Consider the following 12,539-nt stretch of genomic DNA (forward strand, 5'->3'; position numbering starts at 1 on the left):
ATGATGTTAGGTTGTGTAGTGCTAAGTAAGATTAAATTTGTATAGGCTAGGCCACAGGAACACAATTTTTGACTTCGTAGCTTTGTTTGGACTAGTTAGGAGGTGAACATATCAAAAGTCCCCGGCCGTAACCCTGGTGCTGGGGGGGAGAGGGGGGTTTGAAGGTTCCATTTTTCGATTTTTCGATTATATCTCGGAAACTATGCGTCTGAGCGACGTGGCCTCTTATACAAAATGAAAAGAGATTTAATTTGTTACAAGTTTTATTCAGTCAAGTTTTTCGATATCTTGTATAGTTTTTGAGATATCCGCTCTTGAAGGTTTATTTAGGGCTCTCAGTTTTATCTTGATGATCTACATCAGTAAAGCTGCTAGGTCGGGTTTGGAATCGTTTTCGTATAAATCGGGGGTGCTGAATTCATTTATGGTATCAATATTGACACCATTCCTAGGTAAAAACAAAATTTAAAAAAAATATTTTTTATAAAACTCCTCTTTACGCTTAAACAGCTGAACCGATTTCGTTGAAATTTGGTACAGAGATGGTTTGAGTCCCGGAACAGTACATAGGATAGTTTTTATAATCAAGGGTGTGAAAAGTAGGTTGGAAATTTGTATGGGGAATCAATAACCGCTGAATCTATTTAAATAATATTTTGGATGGTCTACATATTTGATTTAGTTGATAATGGTACCAAACATGACTTCAAATCTAAAAATAAGCTGAATTCCCCTCACACCAAATTTCACACCTTCAAAGTATGATTTTTGAGATAAAAACTATATTATATCCTGTCTCGGGACTTAAACCATCTATTTACCAAATTTCAACTAAATCGGTTCAGCGGTTTAAGCGTGAAGTGTTTCAAACATAGATAGAGAGAATCATACTATCTTTGTCTTACACTAGTACCAGCACCCAAAAGAAAAGGATGAGTATAGTTTTTTTGACAAGATTTGCTTGACCAGCTATCTTTACTCTTTGGCTGCTTCCCTGACACTTGGCAAAGTCTCGGCCAAGTCTCGGCACGCATGTAAATCGGGCTTTACAATTTTATTTTAAAACGTCTATAGAAGTCTGTACTGTCATTCTGTGTGCATACTCTGTGCTAAAAGTTTATTGCTAATGGCAATGCTTTCAAGCAAAGATGTGGGATGTCGCATGTGTGGGAAATCGTAGGCGTCGACCATAGCGTCGACACTCGTTCTATGGTGTTGCCTGCTCATTACTAAGCGTTACTTCTACGCAATTTATAATCAAAGTAGTACATGAAGTGAAGCTTCGCTTCGGTTATTGGGATAAATAATAATGGGATTTAGGATCGACAATGCGAGCAAAGCGTCTTTGAACCGACACAAATTACTCTAGCTGGTCACCTGCTAATAGATAATGACAAATGTGGAAACACAACTTATTCCTCGCGTTTTTCCCGGCATTTTGCCACGGCTCATGGGAGCCTGGGGTCCGCTTGACAACTAATCCCGAGATTGACGTAGGCACTCGTTTTTATGAAAGCGACTGCCATCTGACCTTCCAAGGAAGGGAAACTTGGCCTTATTGGGATTAGTCCGGTTTCCTCACCATGTTATCAAATGATATTTCGTACATAAGTTCCGAAAAACTCATTAGTACGAGCCGGGGTTTGAACTCGCGACCTTCGGATTGAAAGTCGCACGCTCTTACCGCTAGCAGGCCACCAGCACTGCGTGTGGAAACACGACTGTAATTTCGAATTATCTGACAATTTTATTATGAGTTAACTAAGCGCTAGATAAATCATCAGATATAATACAATACATGATATCTAGATAACATAACCAGGGAAGTAATACGATATACTCATCGTCCTCCTGATTAATAAATTACGCAATATTTTCCAAAACGCAATAACACATTTGTTCATTCGGGTATTTACCAGTCATAGATACATTTTTAAAGTGTTCCTAAAATATTATGTCATTCATGTTACATTTATCTTAATTTTCTGGCTCTACAGACATCAACACAATAGAGTGAGATGGAAGTATAGTTACGAAGAGCTGAAAGTTATCATATGAGTTGTCGCTAATAAACCGAAATGAATTTAAATTAAAATTTCTGTTAGTTTTGGGTAGACTTTAATTTTACTTTTATATTATAACGTAATTATTTTTATTATAGTAGAGCCAATATCGGGTGATTTTTTCGGCTAAGGGTGGTGGAATGAAAAAACAACATCGAATTTTAAACTAACTGCACATTAAATTAGGTTAAACTTAAGGTTTCGACACAAAGAAGAATTGGTTCCACGTTTTTATTAATAAAAATATATGAACTTATTTTTACTTTAGCAAGCTATGCACGCATTTTAACAATATAAGAAAATATAGGTACATATAGTTTGTCAAAGGACTGTCTCATTTCAAACATAGACAGAGAGAATCATACTATCTTTGTCTTACACTAGTACAGCACCCAAAAGAAAAGGATAAGTATAGTTTTTTGTTCTTGTGTACTGACAATTTGGTTTGACCAACTATATATTTATAGAAATTTTACATTGGTCGGGTTTTACCGATTTTTAACCGACTTCAAGATTTCAAAGGAGGAGGTTCTCAATTCGGTTGGTTTTTTTTTTTTTTATGTTTGTTACTCCATAACTCTCATTTCTGGACCGATTTTGAAAATTCTTTTTTTTTGGTCCCGTTTTTATCAAAAAGCAGTTCTGATGATGGGATCCAATCCATGAGGAATCGAGGGAACTCCTCAAATGTTAAAGGCATACATATAGTGATTTAAGTATTTTCATCAACAAATCAAGCACTTACATTTAAAAAAGTGACATTTGATGAAGTGGAACTGCTGATGATGATCATGACGGAACTCTTCAATGACGCATAGTTCACGTTTGGCGATTTGTCCTCTTCCTTATGTTTGTTAAGCAAGTTAGGTTTTCAAGAAACATTTTTGTCAAGCTCGAGTTCTGATGATGGGATCCATGAGGAATCGAGGGAACTCCTCAAATGTGATATAGTGATTTTTGTATTTTTATAAACAAATCCAGCACTTCCATTTTTAAAAGTGACATTTGATGAAGTGGAAATGCTGATGATGATCAGAATGGAACTCTTTAATGACGCATAGTTTACATTTGGCGATTTGTCCTATTCTTTATGTTTGTTAAAAAAAGTGACATTTTTTTGATGAAATGGAAACTGCTGATAATGATCAGAATAGAACTCTTCAATGACACATAGTTCACGTTTGGCGATTTGTTCTCTTCTTATGGACCTAGACCTAAACTTGGACCCGGACTCGGACCCGGACCCGGGTCTGAACATGGACCCCAACTCGGACCCGGACCCGGACCGAACTCTGATCAAAACTTGGAACCGGACAGCCGGACACGGACCTGGACTCTGATCTGGACCCGGAAATGCTAATAGAAAAGTGGCTTAGGTGGGTCACAGAACAGAACTGCTATCAGAAAAGTAGGTTAGGTTAGAGCTGTGACCCTTACAGAAACGAAATGCTATCAGAAAAGTAGGTTAGGTTAGGTTAGAACTGCGACCCTTACAGAAACGAAATGCTACTAGAAAAGTGGGTGGTTTTACCTTCTTTTCTACATTATTAGGCAAAAGATGCTGTCTTTTTCATTTCATTGTCTGGAATCTAAGAGTGCACCATCAACAATAAGTGAACTTTCAGCGGCATCCCCCATTGAAGTCGGTTTTTTTTTCTTAAAAATTATAGAACCTAGCTATGGTAACCCTGAAGAGAAGCTGTCAAAACTACGTCCCGTTCCTTTTCACGTACGAGGGGCAAACAAAATATTTTACAATACCAATCTTCTAAAAATTTACACTATAAACGTGCACCAATTTTGAACATAAATTGCTATATTAATGACAAGTTAATCTTCAAAATATAAAAAAAAGTTACGCTAGATAAATTGGTGCTTATATGTGGAATGTATCTCACAAGGTCGTTGGATAAACGTCAAAATTCCAATATGGGGACTTTACGGTTACGTACTTGCGTTGATTGCTTGGGGGATACCCTAACTGTAATGTAGTTTCTAGTATTTCTACTATGTATTCATGTGATGTAATGACGTGCATATAATAAAGTAAATACTGCGCAATGAGGTTAAAACATCAAGAATAACAATTTAATGCGTGAGTGAATTCATGTGATTTGGAATTACAAAATTGAAATTTTGATGCCGCGTTGATTTATATATAAAAGTTAAAGATGTCGGTGTCGGAATGGGCCGGAAAAAAGGTTGTAAATAAGGTGATAAAGCCCCAAATTAAACCGACAATAATTATTAACAGAAAAATGTATATTCAACCGCCAAAAGTTTTGACGAAAGTGCCATATAGATCGATTCAGCAATATAAAGATGAGATCATATATTCGTCGCCGAATTGTGACTTTTTAAAAGGGGAGTCCCAGGAGGTAGTGATAGTGAATCGAATGAACTTGCTTAGTAAGACGTGTCGGGCGGTCGCGAGGTGTACTAGTCGTGGAATTTGCGTGGAAACTACGTCAGACAACGTTGTCGCTGCTATAGGCCAGAAGAACTATGAAACAGTGTTGTGTGCTTTATCATCTATATTCAATGAAGAAACTAAAGTGAGAGGCATTTTAGCTTTGTTGAGTGTCCAAAAAACATTCAACACGATTGAGACACAGAGTAGTATGGAAATAGCCGAGGAAAAGAAAACTTGTGTGAGTACTGCAAGTCAAACTGATGATACTCGATTAAATTTGTTAGTTAAAGAGAAACAAAGGAAACGGATACGGAGAGCACCGTTAGCACCATATGTAGTTACAGAAAAAGTAACGAAATTTGTGGTGAATCCTAGTGATGTGAAGAAAGATGTAAACAAGAAAAAGGCGGAAGAGAAAGTCCAACAATTTAGAGAGAAGGCACTTCCAGATTTAAAAGACGTGATTGATGAAGACAGTAATATTTCAGATGCCAGTAACTTCTCGGCGTCCAGTTGGCCTAGTGTTTCTGGGATCCTTGAAAACACAGACAAATTTCTGAACCAGATAGACAAAGTTACAGATAAAACGTTAAATTCTACAGAGATCAAACTACGAGACGGTAGTATTATAATGATACCAGTTAAGCCCGAGGATGACTTCCATATAGTAACACCAGAGGTCCTCAAAAATGTGACGCATGAGGAACGGATGAAACTTATATGGCATCAGGCGTTTATTGACTTCAAATTGTGTCTCGTACAAGATGAAGATGGATATTAGTGAGTGACTCATATTTGTTCTTATTTATTTGTTTCTAACATTAATATTCCACTGCTATTATTTATTATTATTTAAGCCTTTATTTTTCCTTAAATAGTTTTACATGATAAAAAAGAGTTTTCTAATATTATTGTTTTCCATTATTACTATTTTAAGGACTCCTGTTGGGTATAGGCCTCCTCCATATCTTTCCACCTTTCTCGGTCTTTTGCCTTGATTAGCCAATTTTCTCCGGCTGTGGCTATTATACCACCTTGTTATGGGTTTTCCCGCCTTCCTTTTGCCATGGGGTCCTGGCCACTTTGTGACTTTGTTGGTCCATCTGTCATCTGTCAATCTTCCTATGTGGCCGGCCCATCTCCATTTCTGTTTCAGCACAAACTCGAGGGCATCTATGATGTTTGTTTTGGATCGTTATGTACTTGCTGTTAACCTTGTCCTTTAGTTTTATACTGAGAATGCTCCTTTCCATGGCTCTTTGGCAGGGTCTTATCTTTAATTTGTTCTTGTTTGTGTGCACCCAAGTTTGAGAACCGTATGTAAGGCATGGTAAAATGCACATGTCCATTACTGTTTTCTTATGTTTTAGATTGTAATTTCCTTTTAGAAGCTCTTTAAAACTCCAGTACTTCCTCCAGCTGTTATGGATTCTACGGTCTATCTCCTGGCTGTTGCTGTCAGTGTCGAAAGATATTCTCTTGCCCAAGTATATGTAATGGTCTACATATTCAAGTTCTTTGCCTTGTATGTGTATTTTTGTAGGGGCTCCGTTAGTCATAATTTTTGTTTTTGTATGGTTCATTTCTAATCCGACTTTACAGCTTTCCTCGTTCAGGTCATTTAACATTATTTGTAGAATGCTGTTATTTTCTGAAAATATAGCTATATCATCTGCGAAACGCAAATGACTTAAGTGTTTATCGAAAACTTTAATTCCTTTTTTATCCCAGTCCAGTTGACAGAATATGCTTTGTAGCACAGCTATGAATAACTTTGGTGATATTGGGTCCCCTTGTCGGACTCCTCTGCCTATTTTGAATTCTTTTCCTCTCGTTTCGAGTTTGACTCTGCTAGTACTGTTTTCATATATATTCCTTAGAGTGTTGATGTATTTAGAGTTTATCTTGCAGTCATTGAGGGCCTTCCAGATTGCGTTGTGGGAGATGCTGTCAAATGCCTTGGTGTAGTCTATGAAGGCTACATAGAGAGGTTTGTTGTATTCTTTGTATCGTTCTATGATTTGTTCCATTGTGTGGATGTGGTCTGTTGTTGAATAGCCTGACCGGAACCCCGCTTGCTCTACTGGTTGGAGATTGTCAATTTGTCTTGTTATTCTATTTAAGCCGTTAGTTAGTTATATTTTTTGGGTCACCCTTTTTGTATAAAATTGTGATGTCTGATGTATGCCATTGTTTGGGAGTTTTCTCATATTGTATGATCATATTAAACAGTTGGGTCAGGGTTGTTACAAGCAGTTTGGCTCCCAGTTTTAGAAGTTCGTTGCTGATGCCATCGGGGCCAGGACTTTTGTCTTTTTTTAAGTTCTTAATATGTTTTAAGACTTCTTTTTCCTCTATTAGTTGGATGGAGTTGTTTGCGTTTTCTGATTGGGTTTCTATATCTTCAGAGTAGTTGAGATCGTCGTCATTCCTTTTTCTATAAAGGTGTTGGTAGAAATTGGTTGCTGTATTTAGGATATCGGCCCGTGTGACCATTTTCTTCTCTTCTTCGTTAAGTTGTTGAATCCAGTTTTTCTGTGAGTCTAGTTCCTTTAAGCCTTTTTTTATGCTTTTATGTGCCACTATATTTTTTTCTATAATTTTCTTTCTATGGTTTTCATAGTCTTTGCGGATAGCTTTATTGGTGACTTTGAATAAGGTGCTTAGTTGTACTTTTTCTTGTCTCGATCTGTGTGGTTTTCTTAGTAGTTCAGTTCGTTTCGTGATGAGGTCTCTAGTCTCCGTTTGTAATATTGAGTATGGTTGTTTTTTAGTAGGTTCTATTTTTGCTGCATCAATGATGCTTTTTTCTAGTTTGTTGTAGTAGTCTTGAATGGTTTTCGGAAGGTCCTTTATCACTTGTGATAGGCTTTCATTGAGTTTGTATAAATAGTTTTTAGTGTCTTCTTCGCTTTTAGGTACTTTGGGGAGTATTTTGAAGGTTTTTCTGGATTTATTGCTGTTATTGAGTATATATGTTCCTCTTACCATTTTGTGGTCAGATGGGAAGGATGTGTTCAAAAACTCTATGTTTGTGAAATTATTTGGTTTGTTAGAGAGTATGAAATCAATTTCATTTTTTGTTTGTTGGTTGGGTGAGATCCACGTCCATCTCCTATTATTTTTCATAGTAAACATTGTATTAATTATTTTCATGTGTTGTTCCATAGCGAGTTGCATCAGTCGCTCACCCCTGTGGTTTCGATTTCCTGTTCCGTATTTTCCGGCAACTAACGATTCAGTGTATTTTGGAATGCCAATTTTTGCATTGAAATCGCCAAGTATGATCTGGGTTTTATTTGATGTTTTTTGGGCTTCTCTGACCGCTTTATAGAACTCTTCTATTTCACTGTCACTTGATTCTGATGTTGGAGCGTGAACTTGTATTATTGATATGTCCTCTTTGTCGAATGTTAAGTTTAGGACTGCTACTCTGTCAGATAAGCCTGTGAATCCGGTTATATGTTTTTTGAGGTATTTTTTCAACAGGAATCCGTCTCCCAGATGTCCTTGTCTTTCTCCGTTCCAGCAGAGAATGTGGTCATCTTCTTCTTGTATTGTGCTTCCTTGACGTCGCACTTCGGCAAGGCCAATAATGTCGTACTTAATGGTTTTGAGTGCATGTTTTAATTCTATTAGTCTCTCTTGGCTCGATAGAGACTTGACGTTATAGGTACATATGTTTAGTCTTATTTTTGACTTTTGGTGGTGTAAATTTGAAGGGTTTTGATCTGACATCCCACGGGGATCAGCCGGGTTGGGATCTGTTTTTGGTGTGTATGTTTTGGTTTTAGTTGTATGTTTAGTTGGGATCTTCCGGTTCTTAGAGGGCATTTTTAGTTTTTTGGAATCTGACTTTCAGATACTGAATTTGTTCTGGAACGACTAAATTCAAGATCATTTGTTTTTTTTTATTTTGTTTCGGGCCGTTTGGCTGGCTCTGTCTTCATCTATTTGTTTGTTTTCTGGTGATTTTGTAGGTGAACGGTTTCGTTTGTTATGGTTTTTCGCTGGCAATTTTCCCTTGATTATAAGTTTGTCGTAGCGAATAGTGGCCATGTTTCCTTTCCTCGTCTCCTCTTGCTGCGCTGCTTTTAAGTCTTTTCTAGCCTGCAGGACATCTTTCGGGAATTCTTCTGTCACGTATATGTTTTTGGGGAAATGTCTGTTGTTTTGTAGAATCGCAAGTTTCCGCCAAGCCAGGGTGAGTTTTATTAGTATTGGTCTTTTTTTCTTTTCGTCTTTTCTTCCCAGCCTGTAGGTCTCGCTAATCTCCCAAATGTCGAAATCGTCTAGTTTTGCAGCTTTGGTCATGACATTGAGCGTTTTTAGGACTATTTGCATAAGGTTGTGGTGGTTTCCTTCCTGCTCTTCTACTCCATGCATAATAAGATTATTTTTCCTTGCGTGTTTTTCTAGGTTGTGAATTTTCCCCTTTAGGAGTGCTATTTCGTTTTTAAGTTTGTTGTTCTCTTCCATGAACGGGTTCAGTTTTTCGTCTAGTGCCGTCCCCATGCTTTTAGTAAAGGTATCAGTGAGGGTTTGAGTTTGTTTCTCGAATTCTTCTTCGATTTCTTGCGTTCTCACCCTAAAAGTTTCATTCCACTGCTATACAACCTATACAACCAGTTGACTATTTGTTTTATTAACAATAGCATCTGAACTTATCATCAGACAAAGTATCAAACGGGAGGCAATGACTGAAAAGTTTTTTTTTACATGTTCATGTGATCAGCCGACGGTCTTTCCACCGCCATACAACTGTCTGACGATCTTTTTTATTTACAATAGCATCAAAATTATCATCTGACAAAATATCAAGTGGGAGGCAATGCCAAAAATTTTTTTACGTGTTTCGGTGGCTGCCACACGTCAACGGAGCGACAGCTGACGTCCACAAGGGTTCAGCATACATAGCCGTTAACCAATATACGAGTTTTCGCCCGGGAGGCGATTGGTCAATCTCTGGAATCTGTTCCTGGCCCGCCTATATCAGTGGCGGCACTCGACAGTCCATCTATATGATGGGTGCTCAGTAATTAGCTATTGGCTAGTACTTATTACAGGGCCTGGTGCCTAGGGCGGCAGACACTGTAGTATAAATCCGCCACTGTTTGCAGCCCTTCCCCGTTCACAGTTTTACCGACTGACGAATGATGTGAACTGTAATATGATTGGTCAAGTAGATTTGTAGCCCACCATAAACCATACTAAATTTACGGTGGGGAATAAAAAAAAAATGTTAGACTGTGACACGGACTAACAATAACAGCGCTTTCTCTGCTACTCCTACTGAAAGATACATAAGACTATCCCGTTCGGTCATTTCCCCCCACCCCTCATGGCCAGTTATACTAGATTCATGGTTCTTAGCCACTTCGGAGGGTGTTTACGACGAGCAGTGTTGGTCTAACTAAATTGTGCTTGTTTGCAGCCCTCTTCACGTCGCAGTGCTACACAATGACGTGGATCTTGTAAGGAGACAGTGCGCGTCGTTGCGAGCTCGACATGAATCCGTCGATATACCCGCAGGTGGCTTGGTAAGATAATTTTATGTCTGTCTGTCTGTTACCTCTTCATACTCCATACACAATGACGTGGATCTTGTAAGGAGACAGTGCGCGTCGTTGCGAGCTCGGCGAGGCTGCGAGGTGGTAAGATCATTTATTAATAATATAAAATCATTTTTTAAGGATTTGTTCCACTGTTGGGAAAAGGCCTGTCCCCTTGATTTCCACGATTCCCGGTGCTTCCTCCGGCCAGTTGTTAAGAAAGGTGAGGTCCTGAGGTCATCCCATCATCTCCATCGGAGCCTGTCCAAACTTAGTTTCACTATCTTAGCTAACTCTCAAAATATTACTTTCATCAACATCAACATCAAACATTTATTTAGCAAATAGGCTGCAAACAGGGGCACTTTTACATATCAAATTTTTACAAGCAATAAAAATAATCAAAAATTACAAAATACAATTGCAAATATGGAATCAATGAAATATTAGATACTTTGTTAAAGACGTATCCAGTCTCTAAATGTCAAATTATACAAACAAAAATCTATTAAAAAAAAAACACAAACAACAGACAAATACTAAAGTTGTTTAGAGATGTAAAAGTCTAAAGCGAGGTTTAGACTATCAAGAACTTGCATGCAATTTACGTTACATTGCCGACTGCTGAGGTAAACTGCATTCAAAAGTTTGATCAGATACCGCAATGTAATGAAAATTGCATGCAAGTTCTTGCTAGTCTAAACCTCGCTTAAGATTTCGGATCTAGGAACCTTCGCGTGCTCGGCTATCAATATAAGCACTCGTGTTAAATATCAACGTTGCATATGAATATATCAAATATAACATACATGCTTGTAATTATATTAATGTAATGATAATTTTATTACGTCTTTAAATTACGATTTACAGATAATAAACAACTTATTTTTGTATGTCATAAGTGCCGGTATTTACCTATTAAAATACTTCACTTTATACAAATGTTTTATACAAATAACATGTATTCATTGGCGATAACAGACATATCAAGTTTATATCAAGGTACTTTACTTAAGCTGTCCCTGTTATGAGAAACAACTTATTATAGACTTTATTTGTCGAGGCTTAAAGTTCATTTCCCATTAAAACTGGCAATGTGAGTTACGACTAATAGGCACTGACAATTTATGCTGTTTACTTCGAATTGATAAAGACTTTATTGTTCAAGATTTTAAGTTGATTTTGGTTTGAAATGCACATTCATTAGGAGTGCAATTTTGTACTGTTAGTTGTAAATGTTGATGTTTAAAAATCATAACTACAAGTAATTTGAACTCTTTTGCGTTGGCATAAAACTTAAATTAGAACGCTGTTTTCTTTCGTTGCAGTTACAAACGAAACAGAATAAACTTTATTTCCTACACTATTAGGTTCAAAATTGTGTGGTTGGGCCTTACGCTATGCTGACTCGTTACCAATTCCGATTAGTGTTTTTTTTTCCGGTAACTTTTGGACAGCATGTACATTTTTCCTGTTGACGTAGCATTTCACGCTTATTCGATTACTCCGGTACTTCCCAGTAGTTGCATTTTTGCTTAGTCAGTATGAATTTACGGAGGTGAATAAAATTTTAAAGGTGGACACGGTTTTAGAATTACGTACTGGTGGTGGCAAATCATTCCAACACTTGGTAGCAGCGAAACGAAAGCTGCCACGGAAGTCAACCGTGCGATGTGGAGGAAAAGTGAGTCGTGATGCGTATCTTATGGCGCGCTGAGAGAAGTTAAGCTTTTCATATAGGTTTCCGATTCAAGCCACAATATGGTAGACCCTCCAACGCGCACGGTCCCTATACATACTTGAATGAATGACTATAATTTATTTGCTATAGCCGGTCAAACAACTTTGTCAGTAGAAAAAGGCGCGAAATTCAAACTGGTCGCATCGACATTAAGATACGGTATTATCTTTTGGGGCAATTCGGTTGATAAAGATACAGCGTTTATAGTACAAAAGAGGTGTGTACGAGCTATGTGTGGCCTTAAAATGACAGATAGCTGCATTCCATATTTTAGATCGTTAAGTATACTGACCTTACCCAGTCTATATATTTTGGAAACAGCAATTTTCGTTAAATGTAATCCTAAGTTGTATGACAAAATTGCTGACGTACGAAGGCTCCCCGTAAGACCTCAGTATGAAAACGCATTACGCAATAAAAATTGTAAAACCGCCTTAGTACGAAAAAGTATTTTGGGAATGGCACCACAAATATTTAACAAAATTCCAAACAATCTAAAAGATTTAAAACTTGGAAAATTCAAGAAAGAACTGAAATTGCTATTAGTAAAAAAATGTTATTATAGTGTACAACAATTTCTAAATGATATTGACTTATAATTTATTGCGCTGACAAATATATTTAATTTTATTGAAATTTTATACTGATCTCTCCTTGACATTGTTTTCTTGTTACTTAATATTATATCAACTTTATATATGCATGAATTGTAATTTATAAAATAATTATGCATGATAAGCATTGTAAACCAATCGTACGCCTACAGGCAA

This window comes from Cydia strobilella, chromosome 27 (genome assembly GCF_947568885.1).
Source record: "Cydia strobilella chromosome 27, ilCydStro3.1, whole genome shotgun sequence".
In the NCBI taxonomy this organism is placed as follows: domain Eukaryota; kingdom Metazoa; phylum Arthropoda; class Insecta; order Lepidoptera; family Tortricidae; genus Cydia; species Cydia strobilella.